Raw genomic sequence first — 12805 nt, 5'->3', positions numbered from 1 at the left:
TATAGCATTTTCCCCCCTCTGTCCATGTTTTGAACAAATTGGGAAAAAATGTAAAGAGTTAGGCGTATGGGAAATAAAAGTATAACTTTTATTAGAGACCAAGGCTGAGTTGGATAGCTAAGAATACTTCCAAATAGGCTTGTGAACTGAAACTTAGAATTAGACAGATATGCCCCCCTCGAATCAGAGGTAACCTCTTAAGGTGGGAGCTGTCCCGGTAAGACTTTGGAACCAATGCTCCTGTAGTCTGTTCACTTCCAAAAAAAAAAAAAAAAAACACAAAAACAAAAGCAAAAGCAAAAAACGAAAGAAAAAAAAAAAAAAAAAGGAAGGAAAGAAGCAGCCAAGAAGGTCGATTTTATTCTTCTTAAACTTGTCAGAGGACAAGAAGGAGGAGTGACTAAGGGGTTGGAGCAAGACCTTAAAAGTTACCCCTCCATAGAAAAGGAAACTGAAGATTTCCTTTCTAACAATTTGATGCTGGTATGAGCAAATTATTATCCCACTTTTTAAGATGAAAGGCATAATAAGATAAGAAGTCACACAGACATCTTTATCTTCTACCTCAGTTCATTCCATAGGCAAAGCCCTTCTTGCCTTCGACAAATCCCCTACACTAATTATTTTGGAATATTCTCTCACCCCAACATAAATATGAGAGAAATTATAAAGATAAATTTCTCCATTGCTTTGGGTGTATTTTCCTTCATTGAAATGATTTAGAAATAATCTTTAATATAATCTCATGAATAATCCTTAATTCAAACTTCAATTGCTTCCAGTAGCAATTTCAACACTAAATTCAGCTTTTTCCAGTGGTACTTGTTTCAAGATAGCATCTTTCTTGGCAGCTATCTCACAGTTTGGGCTCCGTCTGACTCACCTCAAATTAACTAACCCCAAAGTGATGCCAACCTGCATGCATAGTTCCCTCTCCATCGTGCTTTTCTTTTTAAAATTTTTTTGGGATAGTTAATTTTATTTGTTCAAGGGCTCATATTGCAACCACTAAACCAAGCATGGCTTCAATTCAGATTCACATATTTAGGAGGATAAAAGCAAACTGTGATCCATGTATATGGATGAAAAACTAAAGGCTCATGGTTAATCACATTGTAGTTTTAAATTTCTATGGCTTAGAAGCCAGAAGTCACAGGTCTTTTAGGTCTTTCTGGATGTCTCACAAAGTATTTGCACTTTTCTTGAGCTGAGCAACCTCATCATTTGTCAGCTTCTGGTTGATAACACTGGTTAATCCCTGAGCGTTCAGGATGCATGGAAAGCTCAGGAAGACTTTCTTCTCAGTGCCATCCATTCCCTTCACCATGGTTGACACTGGATGAATCCTGGATAGATTTTTCAACATGGATTCAGTGAGATCAGCCACACTTAATCCAATAGCCCAGCTGGTGTATCCTTTTCAGCTTGATGACTTTGTAGGCACCATCTTAAGCACTTCCTTCCCCAATTTTCACTGTCATTGTCTGTTCCCATGTTTGGATTCAGTTCCTGGAGAGAAATGCCTGCCCCATTCACGCCACTCTGCACAGCCACACTTGAGTCGCCATGTTCTCCCAAAATCCATCTATGGAGCTGCTGGGATGAATGCCAAGTTTTTCAGCCATAAGGTAGAGAAATCTAGCAGAATCCAGATTACATCCTTTCCAATCACATGGTGGTTGGGTAGTGCACTTAGCTTCCAGGTAACATATGTAAGAATATCTACTGGGTTGGAGACCACAGCTCTGATACAATCAGGCCTGCACTTGACTATCTGAGAAATAATGAATTTGAAGACGTTAACATTCCTCTGCACCAGGTTGAGCCGGCTCTCTCCCTCCTACTGGTGGACTCCTGCAGTTACCACCACAATCTTAGAATTGGTGGTCATGGAGTAATCTTTATCTGCCACAATTTTAGGTGTCTGAAGAAATTAGCTCCCATGTTGCAGATCCATCCTTTCTCCTTTGAGTTTATTTTCCAAAACATCCACAAGGGCAAGTTCATCAGCCAGAGACTTTCCCAGAATGCTGATGGCACATGCTATACCAACTTGTCCAACACCCACTATAGTGATCTTATTGTTTGGGACAGTTGCCTCTTCTGTGACTGGTGCAATCAGTTTTTTCTTAAGAGTTGCCATTGTGCCCAGAGAGAAACGGCTGTAAGAGTCGCGTGAAGAAGACAATGTCAGCTGTGTTGTGACTCTCCATAGAGTGTTTTTCTTATCCTTGATGGTGTCTATGGGATTATTGCTGTGGACCCTAAAACTGGGAGAGGAAGACTGGCACCTCTTCTGGTTTGCTGAACTTGAAGTTGGAATTATCCAGGGCCATTCATCTACCCTACACCTGTTCTACAACCCCATGAGATCTGGCTGCACTAAAACTGACCTGCCTTTTGGATGGAACATGTCTCTTCAAGGATCACTGAGCTCCTCCTAATCCACATGTTCTTCTAGGTGGTAGATCCCCCTTAGCCCTCCAACTCTTGTGCCCCACCCCGAGACACATGGTTCCGTGGAATTCCAGAGCAGGGGCTTTCTTCCCAAACATATGTTCTGAAACAAAATACTGCTTACTTTTAAATCGCTATGTTAATATGGTAGGTGCCCATAGGAAGAGAAAGAATCATCTTAAATGTACGTCATTACTGGAATCAGAAGAGTGAATTTATTTTTGAATGTGCTGCTGAAAAAGAATTCAGCTTTACTGCATAACCTCCTAAAGAACTAATGCAAGTCATGATTACAAAAAGCTTTCATGGCCTTTGTGTGTGTGTGTGTGTGTGTGTGTGTGTGTGGTTTTCTTTCCTTGCTTTTCTTCTCTTTTCTTTTCTTTCTTTCATTTTAAAACTCATTCTCTATCTTTGTGCTACTGAGTTCAAGCACACTCCACTTAAGAGCTTGTTAATGTTCATCACAGTATCTGTGTTGAAGTTTGGGAGGTCCATGGAACTTAATTAGAAAGAAAGTTGGCTCTAATTTTGTCTTCTAGTACCATACCCCCACTTGAAAAAATAAAGACTGGCTATTTGAAGACCCTTAAAAAACTATTCTTTAGTTTCCTCTTGATTTGTGTTTACGGCTCAAAGTTTTCCCAGGGGAGGGTGGGAGGCAACCATAGGACAGTTCAGGCGTTCTGTTCTTCTCCTTTTCTATCGAAGGGCTCCAGATAACAGCCCCAAAGAAGGGAACACATCCAGGCCTCACAGCAGGATGTCAGTACTTTATAATAACCTCTCCCACAGCCTGAAGCTCCCAGCACTATTCACTTTGTACTAGTACCCTTGACCCAGCACAAAGGAAGACTTTGAAAGTCGCTGCACCCTACATCCCTGCTGAGAACCCAGGACGCAGGATGCTACACAGCAGTCTTCAAAAAGCCCCCTAATTTTATTTCCATCTCTGATTTCTGGGCCAGAGTCTTCTGCTTGAACAAGGGGGAGAACAGCTGTGTAAATAAATACAGATAACTGCAATGAGCTGAATGCTTTCCCCCAACTGCCTGCTAAGCTCATATAGGCTCTCAGCTGATTGTGTAGATGGATAAAGACATGGACCAAATGTGCTGCAATATATGATATTCTTCAGGGAGGAAAGTGGTATTAAGCACCCAGAAGTGTTCTGTATAAAATAGGACTGCTGGGCTGCTGGGTAACCAGAAACAGTTAACTGAATCCTATTACGCTAGTTAGGAACCTTCAAAAAGCCTGTTTTCCTAACACCTATCAATCATCCATCCAGCAAACATTTATCGAGTATCTACTACATACAAAGCATGTTTCTAAGTGTTTATGGGGTCACTTGGAAAACCTCAGGGAGGTCTGTCTGTGCCTTTAGGCATGTGGATCAGAGCAAAGGGATAAGTAGTGATTGAAAGTACAGTTTCTGAAGTCAACTGTCTTCAGAATGAAGTCAACATTCCCTACTAGCTGTGTGGCCTTGGGCAAGTTGCAAACCCTTTCTGAACTTCAGTTTCCTCACCTCTAACATTTGTTTCCTCATGTGCTGCACAGAGTCTGCCACATAACAAACTAAAGATCAGCTGCCTTATAGGGCATCGATTAAGCCGATGCAGAAAACAAACCCCACCCCAAATTCAGTAGCATAGCATGGTAGAGGTTTATTTCTCTGTCCAGAGCTGGGAGGTGCAGGGCTATAAGGGTATCTCTATCACTTTTGACATGTAGCTTCATCTCCAAGACCAAGATGGTTGCTCTGGCTCTTACCACATCCCTGCCAGCAAGAGAAGGAGAAGGTCAGAGAAGAGTATGCTTATTGCTTTTAAAGGTATAACCCAGAAGTGGCACACACTATTTCTTGTTACATTCCATTTGCCAGAACTTAGTCATGTGATTGTGTCAAGCTGCATTAGAAGGGTGGGAACTGTAGTGTCTAGTTGGCCATGTGTTTAGCTAAAACTCATAACTTCTGTTGTGTGAGATGGTGGGCCACAAACCATCCCAGCCACAGCTATCATTATGACCTACTCACAGGGCTCATGACAGTCACTGCTGGAGGAGCCTTGGAAGATCATGGGAGGAAGAAGGAAAGAAGGAAGAAAAAAGAAAGAAAAGAAGAAGAAGAAGGAAAAAAACATTCTAATGGAGGGATAGAGAGCTCAGAGACATCAAAGAGGGGATTTGTTTACAGTATATTGAGAAGTCTGGATTATCTGGGGTGTAGTGTGCAATAACAGAGCTGTGTGGGAAGCAAAGCCAGAGCATAGGTTAGCAGTAGCTCATGAAGGGCCTGAGACATTTGTACTGTATTTTCCCAGTCAGGGAAGAGATAGTACAGATTTCCTTAGTAAGGGAGGGAAAATTAGGCAATGTACTTTAAGAACGTATGTGACAACAATGAATAGGCAGGAGGTGAATGACCAATTGGAGAAGTCATTTAAATAAACCAGGGATAAGATTTTGAGGGCCTGAACCGGGCTAAAGTGGTGGTGAGATTGCTAAAAGAGTCAGATGGGAGGCACATTTGGAAATAGAATTGACAGGATATGGGAAGCCACTGAATATGGGTGTGAAGAAAATGGGTCAAGAATGACCCCAAGTTCTCAGCCTTTGTTTTTGTCAGGACAGTGATGCCATTAAAAAGGACAGGGAAGGGGTGCCTTGGTGGCTCAGTCAATTGAGTGTCTGACTCTGGATTTCAGCTTAGGTCATGATCTCACGGTTCATGAGTTTGAGCCCCACATCCGGCTTTGCGCTGACTGTGCAGAGCCTGCTTGGGATTCTCTTTCTCCCCCTCTCTGTCCCTCCCCTCCTAAAAATAAATAAATAAACATTAAAAAAAAAAAAAGGACAGGAAAGCCAGGAAGAGGGGAGAGAAAAGCTAGGACGGGGTAATGTCTTATGAGCCAGTGAAGGAGAGAGAACATGGTACCCATATATTTAAATTTATTTTTTATTTTTTTGGATAATTCTTTAATGTCTGCTCACCTCCACTAGACTGTAAACTCATCTATAGCTGCATAAAAAACCATCTCAAACTTTGTGGCATGAAACAAGCAAAAAAGGTCATTTATTACTATCTTTCATGGGTCTGAGGGTTGACTAGACTTAGCTAGGTGATTATCACTCAGCATCTCTCATTCAGTTAAAGCCAGACAAGGGGAGGAGGTGGAATCATCTCAAAAACTCACATGTTTGGTAGTAGATAGTGGCTATCAGCTGAGACTTCAGCTGGGACTATTGGCTTGGGTTTCTTCACAGCACAGTGAATGGGGTCTAAGAACACATGTCCTAGAGAAAGCCAAGGAGAAGCTGTATTACTGTTTATCACTGAGTCACTCAGAACATTTCTACTGTATTCAGTTCATTAGAAGTGAGTTACTAAGGGGGCACCTGGGTGGCTCAGTCGACTGGGCGGCTGACTTCGGCTTAGGTCACGATCTCGCAGTCCATGATTTCGAGCCCCACATCAGGCTCTGTGCTAACACCTCAGAGCCTAGAGCCTGCTTTGGATTCTGTGTCTCCCTCTCTCTCTGCCCCTCCCTCACTTGTGCTCTGTCTCGCTCTCTCAAAAATAAATAAATGTTAAAAAAATTTTTTTAAAAAGAAGTGAGTTACTAAGGCTAATCATATTTCAGGGCTTGATGGGAGGAATGTGCAAAAATGTGTGGACATGTTTTAAGCTACCACATTCTGTGAGGACAGGGCCTTAATCCTGCCATTTTTTAAACCACTATATTACTAATGCTTAGGAAAAAGTAGTGTGTGGTGTGGTCAATGAAAGTTTGTTGAACAAGTGAATGAAGAGAAAAATCAACATGTTTCAGTACCACAGATTATTCATGATAAAGACTAGGGAATATTGACTTTTATTGTTTGTTACTAGCTGGCCACCTGTATGGCCACCATGTCTATGTGGGCGACTCAATTTTCAGCAGCCATTACTAACACTACTGGGGGAGTGAGAACATTACAATCCCCTTCTTATAGGGCTATTGGCTTCTGAGTATGGCACAAGTGGATCTGAGAGCTGTTAAAAGATAAACTGAGGCATATTAATAATTTTAAGAGTTTATCTTAAAACTCTGCAAAAATCTGCTTGAACGGGCAACACCCAATCTGGCAGATAGAAAGGAGTTCCAAGGAGCTGTACAAAATGAAAGACTTTTAAGGGCAGAAGGGAGCAGGAAGAAAGAAGTTATATGAAGCACAAAAGCGGGTTGTTTATTGCAAAGTGACTTTCCTTTAGGGTTCAGCAGGGTGCCTTCAGGCAGATTACCTACCTGGTGGCTGATCAGGTGATTCCTGACTAAGATTCTACTTCTCAGAGAGCTCAAACTGTAATTCTCAGTTTGGTGACATGGGGCTTAGTGTAAGCTCCTCCAGTCTGGTTTCTAAGTCAGACCCGGTCTCACCCTAAACCCGCTCTGGTTCCTAAGTTGGACCCCGCTTGACCCAGACCAGTTTCTAAGTCGGATCCAGTCTGACTCCGGCCAGTTTCCCACCTAGCCCACCTCCAGAGGTAGTGAGGAAGCAGCCAACCCAAGGGGCTCCACCGGTACCTAGGTTTGGTTGCTCTGCTGCTCCAGGGGACCATTAGGGTCTCCTCGGTTCCCTCTTCTGATACCAAAACTGTTAGAAGATAAACTGAGGCATATTAAAAATTTTAAGAGGTTGAGCAAAAATTGATTTGAATTGGGCAGCATCCAATCCAGCAGATAGAAAGGAACTTCGAGGAGCAGTACAAAATGAAAAACTCTTATAGGCAGAAGGGAGCAGGAACAAGGGAGTTACTGGAGGCAAAAAGCGGGTTGGTTATTGCAAAGTTACTTTCCTTTAGGGAACAGCAGGGTTCTGTCAGGCAGATTACCTAACTGGTGCTGATCAGGTGATTCCTGATTGAGTTAAATTGCATTCTGGGAGAGCCCAAGCTGTAATCAAGTTAAGTCTCAGTTTGGTGACATGGGGCTTAGCATAAGCTATTCCACTTTGGGCCTATTGTCTTGTTTTTTTTTTTTTTTTTTTTTTCAACGTTTTTTATTTATTTTTGGGACAGAGAGAGACAGAGCATGAACGGGGGAGGGGCAGAGAGAGAGGGAGACACACAGAATTGGAAACAGGCTCCAGGCTCCGAGCCATCAGCCCAGAGCCCGACGCGGGGCTCGAACTCACAGACCGCGAGATCGTGACCTGGCCGAAGTCGGAAGCCCAACCGACTGCGCCACCCAGGCGCCCCCCTATTGTCTTGTTTTTAACAGAGACAATACCTGAACCAAATGCCTACGTCCTGCAAGGAACTATTTTCTGCTTTTACCCAAACATAAAAGGTGAGTGTAGCAGGTTTTTTTTTTTTTCCTGATGCATAACAAATTACCACAAATTTAGTGGCTTAAAACAACACTCATTTGTTAGCTCATAGTTCTATAGGCAAGAAGTCTTGGGTGCTCTGCTTAGGGTCTTGTAAATCTCAAATCAAGGTGTTGGTCAGACTTCATTCTCATCTAGAGCTTAGGGTCCTCCTTCAAACTCATGTGGTCGTGGAAGAATCCAGTTCCTTGTGGTTGTAATATTGTAGTCTGTTTCCTTGCTGGCCGTCAGCTAAGGGTCACTCTCAGAGACGAGACTGCATTTTTTGCCATGTAACCCCCTCCATCTTCAAAGCCAGCAATGGAGAATTTCTCTCTCATTGAATCCCTCTCTTAGGCTTCAAATCTCTCTCACATTCTGTCTCTGATCTCTAGATCCAGATTTAAAGGGCTAGTGTAATTAGGTCAGGCTCACCTGGATAATCTCCCATTTTAAGGTCAATTGATTTGGGGACTTCATTACATCTGAAATTAATATTCGAATAACTAGGAGTTCACAGTATTAGTGTCTGAATAACTGGGAGGTATGTGTACAGCAGGGGCTAGGAATCTTGGAGGCTATTTTAGAAGTCTGCTAACACAATGGGAAATTCCCCAAATATAGGAAGGTATGCAGACAGTTCCAGTATTGGAAATAAAAAATGATGCAAATGTTTACCACAGGAAGAAAGAGGACAAATGAAGATATAGGAAAACTGAAAGGTAAGCATCTGAGATTGAAGTTATGAATTCTACTGAGGAGCTACAAATGGACAAAGGAGTGAGGAGCAGTGCTGAAAGCCTGGCTGAAGTTGGCTGGGTGCAGAAAACGGCAATCGAGGCCCTTGATGTTCTTAATTAGTTTCTTAAGCAATCAGCTGCAGCAATGAGTATAAAAAGATGAAGCTGGAGAAATTGAATGGCGATGTTTGCATCGTGTGAGGATTGGCAAGGCGAACGGCATTGATCATGGAAATGAAAGATCATGGTAGGAGCACTGTTCCAGGAAAAGAAGCTGGAGGTCTGAATTCTCCTTATCTGTAAGGTGTGGGTTGTGCAGTGGATAACGTCCAACCGTCAGTACTGTAGCATCTGGATTCTATGTTGTGGCCACAGGGTCCTGCTGAGTGAGAGAGAAGACAAGGAAATAATGCTAGTACAGATGAAGAATAGAGATTAGAAATCATGATGAGGACGAAGATTAGGTGCGTTCGGATTTGATGCAATCAGAGAGTGTAAGAGGGTGAGGTAAAAAGTTGATTTTATGCTACTTCCCGTGTAATTTAAAATTTTTATGGCGATATACTTCCTTCCCCCCATTCCTTTCTTTGGTCTATTATTGTAATAGGTTTTACTTCTCAGTAAGGTATAATCCTCACAGTACTTTTTTGTTTGTGTGTTTGTATTAAAGGCCAATAAGCATTTAAACACTTTAACAAATGAAAAATGAGTGTCTTTTATAGTTATCTGTATATTTACATTTATGGTAATAGTCATTATTTTATGTGGGTTTAAATTTCGATATGATATTATTGTCTTTCACCTTGAAGCACTTTTAAACATAGCTTATGGCAATGAATTCTCTCAGTTTTTGTTGTCTGAAAGTATCTTTATTTCAACCTCATTTTTGAAGGATTTTTTAAAAATCTTTTTTAAAGATTTCTTTTAATGTTTATTTTTGAGGGAGAGAGAGACAGAGCATGAGTGGGGGAGGGGCAGAGAGAGAGGGAGACCCAGAATGTGAAGCAGGCTCCAGGCTCTGAGCTGTCAGCACAGAGCCCGACGTAGGGCTCAAACTCACAAACTGCGAGATCATGACCTGAGCTGAAGTCGGACACTTAACCAACTGAGCCACCCAGGAGCCCCTGAAGGATTTTAAAAAAAAATATAGAATTCTAGACTGGTTCCCCCATCCCACCCGCCACCCTCTTTAAACCTTCAAAAATGTTGGTCCATTTTGTTCTGTGAAATAAGAGATAAGTGATAATTTTTGATGAGAAATAAGTGATAATTTTTATTTCCTTGTGTATAATGGGCATTTCCTCTTCTGCTGCTTTTATAATCTTTCTCTCCATTGATTTTTAGCAGTTTTATTATGATGTGCCTTGGCATGGTTTTCTTTTTGTTTATTCTTTGGGGATGTGTTGGGTGTCTGGGATGTGTGAGTTTATATTTTTCATCAAAATTGGTAACATTTTGATCATTATTTCTTTAAATATTTCTTCCATATTCTCTCCAGGACTCATGTTACACATATATTAGACTATTATTGATATTGTGCCGCATATCCCTGATGCTCTAATAATATTTTTAAGCCCCTCTTAACTTGTGCTTTAGTTTGGGTAGTTTCTATTGCTCTGTTTTCAAGTTTACTGGTCTTTTCTTCTGTAGTGTTCATCAGTTACTGATCTCATCCAGTAAATTTTTCATTTTGGATATTGTATTTTTCATCTGTAGAAGTTCTATTTGTTTCTTTTTTATATCTTCCATTTCTCTAATCATTATGTTCATGCTTTTCTCTAAATCCTTGAGCATATTTGTGATATTTTAAGAAGTTGTTTTAAATCCATCATCCATGAATTCCATAATTTCTGTCATTTTGAGGGGTATATTTCTATGGGTAATTTTTCTCCTAATTATGGGTCACATTTCCTTGTTTCTTGAAATATTTAGTGGTTTTTTTTTTTTTTTTTTTTTTTTAGTTTATTTAATTTGAGAGAGAGAGAGAGAGAGAGAGAGAGATCACATGTGTGTGCACACAAGCAGTGGAAGGACAGAGAGAGAGGGAGAGAGAGAGAATCCCAAACAGGCTCCATGCTGTGCTGTCTGCTGTCAGTGTGGAGCCCTGTGTGGGGCACAAACCCATGAATGGTGAGATCATGACTTGAGCTGAAACCAGCAGTCAGATGCTTAACCTACTGAGCCACCCAGGCACCCCTAGTGTTTTTGATTGGATGCTGGACAGTGTATTTAAGTGTCTGGATCTTTTTATCTTTCTTTACTGGAAGAGCGGATAGATCTGTTCTGTCATGCAGTTAACTTACAGAGTAACTTCATCATTCTGAGGCTAGTTTTTAAGCTTTTGTTAGGGACAAGTATAGAGTAACTTTTTTTTTTTTTCTTCTAGGATTAGTTTGGCCCTAATTCTATGCCCTGCCCTTTATTGGGTCTTCAGTGGGGAAAAACAAAGAAAAAAACAAACAAACAAAAACAAACTCAGGTATTCAGTGAAGTTTCTGTTTTTCTTTGATTGGTCTCATGTAGTATTACCCTGTGCATGCACAAGGTTGGTATTCAGCCAAATACTCAGAGACCCCTACACAGATTTCTAAAGCTATATCTCTGCACAGTTCTGTCTTCATTGCCCTGCAAATTTCAGCCACCTTATCTTATGTGAACTTCATTGAAGATCTCGTCCACTCAGTGAGACCACTGTGCTCTGCTTGCTTTCTGCTTTCATGGCCTGGAGTCTGGTAAATGCCTTCAGAGAAAAATATTATAGGGGTCATTATCAGAATAATTTCATTTGTTTCCCTTCTCTGGGGACTTACAGTTTTCTTGTTTATTATTATTTTTTAATGATTATTTATTTTTTGAGAGCAAGACAGAGCATGAGCAGGGGAGGGGCAGAGAGAGAGAGAGGGAGACACAGATTCCAAAGCAGGCTCCAGTCTCTGAGCTGTCAGCACAGAGCCCTGTTCAGGGCTTGAACTTACGAACCATGAGATCATGACCAGAGCTGAAGTCAGATGCTCAACTGACTGAGCCACCCAGGCATCCCTGTATGTATACATTTAATATAGGTTCAACATCTTTGGTCTTATACCTTTAAGGTTAGCTACTGTGAGATCATGACCTGAGCTGAAGTTGGATGCTCAACCGAGTGAGCCACCCAGGTGCCCCAAGAGTTACAGTTTTCTGATGCTAGTTGTCCACAGTCTAAAAACAATTGTTTCATGCCTATTTCTCAGAGAAGAAAATGAGCAAGGGATTCTTGTGTCTACCTCTGCCCTTGCTGGCCTCTTCCATAATACCCCTTGTGCAATCATGTGAAAATCTGAGTACAGGGGCTGGATGAGTTCACGGAGTTAAGAGATCCGAAATGTGTGCCGGGTTCCTACTCTTAGATTAAAAATGCGGCTTAGAATAAGGAGACTTCAGCATTTCTCGTTCAGAGCGCTTCTGGGGAAATTCTTTATGAACTCGCTAAGGTAGGTGTTCGGGAGGTTGGTAACATGAGGCAAGCAGCTCCTGTCTCCCTCCTCTAGGTCCTTCCTAAGTTGGAAAACTCTCCCTGATAAAGGCAAGAACTGAGCTAGAGCTTGGGGAGCAGGCTTGGAGGAGGTGGGAGCAGGGTGCAGGCACCAAGGTGGCTCAGCCTCTCTAGCTTTTGCTTTTTCTAAGGTATCCCCTCTTTTCCTTTTCTTCCCCCCTACCCCCACCAAATTCTGGTGTTGTGGTTGCTATTTTCTGAAGAGCACTACTTTAAAATAACTTTTATTGTGTCATAAAATAAACAAGAGAAATATTTATTCATTGTTGAACACCTAAAAATTACTGAGCATCCTTAGGAAACTATCTTAGATGGTATTTCCTTTTAATGAAATAGGTAGTTGGAATAGCTGGAATAATATAATTCATGAAGTTGTGTATCCAATTTTTAAAGCCTAGTATTATGAACATTTTTCTAAAAATTTTAGCTCTGCTTTTACTTGTTGTGTTAGCTTGGATAGTTACTTAGTCTCGGTAAACCTCAGTATCCTCATCTGTAAAATGGAGATAATGGTACCTCCTTCACAAGATTGCTGTCAGGACTAAATAAGATAGTATACATCCCACTCTTAGCTAGTGCCTGACATATGGTAAGCACTCATTAACTGTTAGCTAATACTTTTTCATGTCATGAATGAATTCATTATATCATCAAAGTATGACTTTTCAACAAGTGTGTGTTATGTCATTGTATAACTGTATTGTGACTTATTCAACTGTTGCCC

The 12805-nt window shown here is 41.2% G+C and overlaps 1 protein-coding gene and 1 pseudogene across 1 annotated transcript in view; one reads left to right on the top strand and one right to left on the bottom strand.

Annotated features, from left to right (window-relative positions):
* Window positions 1-1037: 1037 nt before the first annotated feature.
* On the bottom strand, window positions 1038-2187 carry LOC132680112 (L-lactate dehydrogenase B chain-like; annotated as a pseudogene).
* A 9726-nt stretch (window positions 2188-11913) lies between these two features.
* Window positions 11914-12805, top strand: part of RANBP3L (RAN binding protein 3 like) — a 283923-nt gene continuing 283031 nt past the window's right edge. The window contains exon 1 of the mRNA XM_060634494.3: window positions 11914-12019. The gene's annotated coding sequence lies outside the window, so the exon portion shown is untranslated. The remainder of the gene's footprint in view (window positions 12020-12805) is intronic.

Source organism: Panthera onca, chromosome A1, assembly GCF_046562875.1.
Source record: "Panthera onca isolate mPanOnc1 chromosome A1, mPanOnc1 haplotype 2, whole genome shotgun sequence".
Lineage (NCBI taxonomy): Eukaryota > Metazoa > Chordata > Mammalia > Carnivora > Felidae > Panthera > Panthera onca.
This window is presented reverse-complemented; position numbering and strand designations above follow the sequence as displayed.